Source organism: Stegostoma tigrinum, unplaced genomic scaffold (genome assembly GCF_030684315.1).
Source record: "Stegostoma tigrinum isolate sSteTig4 unplaced genomic scaffold, sSteTig4.hap1 scaffold_110, whole genome shotgun sequence".
NCBI lineage: Eukaryota > Metazoa > Chordata > Chondrichthyes > Orectolobiformes > Stegostomatidae > Stegostoma > Stegostoma tigrinum.
The window spans coordinates 760,149-763,307 of record NW_026728061.1 but is presented as its reverse complement, the minus strand read 5'-3'; the positions used below and the strand labels follow the sequence as shown (position 1 = coordinate 763,307).

Here is a 3,159-nt window from a genome sequence, read left to right as displayed (position 1 = left end):
GTTGTCAAGAATTCCACAGATTTGCTTCTCCCTGTGTGTGAGAACATCCACTTTATCTCTGATTTAAATGGGCGACTCGTTTCCGTGAGTTAACGCACCTGGGGATAAATCAGAGCACCGGAAGCCTCCAAAGTTCAGCGTGAACTCGCTGGTGTCTCCAGTGCCAGCTGTCAGTGTTTAAAACATTTTGTTTTTAGACCCCTAATTAAACCAACAGCCCTGATTTGCACATTAGATTTGCCAAAGAGGAATCTGATCCAAATGTCCTTCATTGTCTGTGATTCAGGTGGTGGTGAAAGGTGCAATAAAAATACAAGGACATAATTCTTTCTCAATCCATTGCGCTGATAATTAATCTCTCCACTCATGGAAACATCTTTTCCATTGACTCTCTCTCCTCTATGTGTTTAGATCAATTCATTCCCACAACAGCCTACTCCATTCCGATCAAGTACAGGGTGGCAGTAAATATTAGGGTGGTGGCACAGACATCACGAATCGAATACTCACCTTTCCTGTTCGAATTGTTTCGTGAGGAATATTAGAAGGTAGCTCATAGCCGAGTGGTTAAGGCGATGGATTCAAAATCTATTGGGAGTTTCCCCACACAGGTTTGAATCCTGTAAAGAAAACCTGTTTTCTCAGGTCTGGTAGTTTGCTGGCATTCAGGAAAGACACCTTCTGAACAAGAATCTAACTGTACTCAAAACCTGAGCTCTGTTTCTCTTTCCACTGATACAGCTGGACCTGTTGAGTTTCTGCAGTATGCTGTGCTATTATCCGGAATAACTGCTGTTTTTCATGAAATATCGTCAATCCCAGTCCTCTGGCAACTGACCTTTGTCATTGGCACAATTTCTCCTGACGATCAACCTGCGCATCCTCACTCCTACCCAACCCCATCATTAGATACAGCCCCAGGAAATCTCTGGTTTTGCTCCAAAGCGAACATTCCCAGCCCCAGGATTCTGTCCACCAAATGGGACTTCCTCACCTCCTGACATGGTGCAAGAGATTTTGGGAAAACATTGACAGTCGGTGGGGAAAAAAATTATTAAGGAAGTAAAACAGAAAACCCAGCCTCCTGCTTTGCGAACCTTTAGAAACCTTTTGGGAACTGGAATCACAGGAGAATGAAGAGTGAACTTTCCGACTGAGCACAAACAGTCCAGACACCTGCCACTTCTTTGAGCCCGGGACATTGACTTGGATGTTCTCGAGACATGAACTGATCTGAGACATTGAAAGGATTCTCGTTCCTGCATATCAGGAATTCAAATCTCATCTCAGCTCCAGGACAACGAGAAAACTCAGGAATAGACAAGACACTGAAAGGGTTGAAGGGAGACGGGCCGGTTGTAGGGGAGCGGGTTCCCACTGATATGGATGGGCCTGCAGAGGGTAGGATCAGACTGTTCTCACGTCTCCTCAAGGTATGTCCCAGGTTTTATTTTGGAAAAGTACAGTCGATACAGGATAATTATCCTGCCAAGCGAGGAAGTTTGAATTCACCACAAGCTCAGTTTAAGGGCTGCTGCAAGAGCTCGCCATTTTCTGCGGTGCAATTGGCTGTTGTTTTTGAGGGTGAAATGTGAAATTGTCGCTTTGAAGACACTGCGGAGGGAACAAGTGCTGTTCTCACTCTACCAGTTCCCTTTTGACTGTACAGCTATGGGTTTTAATGTAGTCAGGAAAATGTTGCCCAAATGGAAATCTTGTCCGGTGAGTGACCACAAAGGTATTTCGATGTTGCTTTAACAGCTGCGATAAAGACCTGGGAAATGTTTGGAATCTGAAACAAAAACAGAAACTGCATGACTGAAAGGAGAAAACAGAGTTCTGAAGAAGTTCTGAACCTTTGATTCAAATTCTCTGCCCACAGATGTTCCCAGATCTGCTGAGCTTTTTTGTTTCCCTGCAATTTATATGTTTGCCGGTAAATGAACATTTATTTTATGCATTGGGATGAAACAACCTGCATCACCATGTACCAAATTTAACACTTTGAAAATCTGTGAAGTGATTGGATTCAAGCAAACCCAGAAATAATTCATCCACAGCGCGACTGGCCTCGGAAAGCCACCTGAAAAGATAAATAGCATAGCTTGTCTTGCAGTAGTCATGGCCGAGCGGTTAAGGTGATGGACTCGAAATCCATTGGGTTATTCCTGCGCAGGTTCAAATCCTCCTGACTACGGGTGAAAACGGAGAACAAATTCAAAGGCTGTTTATGTCAGGAGTCAAAGCAAGGACAGCAGAACTTTTCACTGAGATTGCAAAGAAGGGAAAAGGCAACTCACTACCTGTCATGATAGAACAAGCACAAACCTTCACAAAAGCTGACATGTTTTAGGATATACATTTGCAGGGGCAACCATAGTGAGGCGGTGAGGCGGTGAGGCTGTGAGCCATGTGCTGGAGCTCCAAACCAAACTTTCTCGTGGCGTTGAAAGCGAAATGAGCTTTGCATTCTTGATTTGCAGCAATGAAAATCCTTTCAAGGTCTCACTGAGAACAGCAAACAGGACGGGAAGGTAAAATAGTCGACAAGCTGCTCATGGCATGTGTCAATTGACCAACCCCACCGACCGAATCACTGCAGTTGCTGGGAATGAAAAAAAAACCTAGTCTCAGCATTATGAACCTTTAGAAGGGAGGGGAGAATGAAGCGTGAATCTGTCCAACTGAACAAAGACAGTCAGGCACCTTGCCCTTCTTGAAGAGGCTCACACATTGACTCTGATATTCTCGGGCACATTTGTTGCTCTGTGTACAAGTATTCTATGTATATTTCTCCTATAAGGATAACTTAAATATAAGCCATGTGTCAGCTCTCTACCACCTCCCCCTACCGTCCCCTTGATCATAACCCCACTCTGACCACCAAATCATCATCTCGCAGACCATCCAAAACATCATCACCTCAGGTGACCTCCCACCAACAGCCTCCAACCTCATCGTTCTCCAACCCCACATCGCCCGTTTCTATCTCCTTCCCAAAATCCACAAACCTTACTGCCCTGGTTGACCCATCGTCCCTGCTCCTGCCCCATCAAACTTATCTCCACTTATCTCAACTCTATTTCCTCCCCCCAGTCCAGGTGCTCCCCACCTACGTCCGGGACACCACCCACGCCCTCCACCTCCTCCAAAACGTCC

At 45.3% G+C, this 3,159-nt stretch overlaps 1 non-coding gene across 1 annotated transcript; it reads left to right on the top strand.

Moving 5' to 3' along the window:
- Positions 1 to 2,115: 2,115 nt before the first annotated feature.
- On the top strand, positions 2,116 to 2,197 carry trnas-cga (transfer RNA serine (anticodon CGA)). The gene has a single exon. It is a non-coding gene; the product is annotated as a tRNA-Ser (tRNA).
- Positions 2,198 to 3,159: the final 962 nt, after the last annotated feature.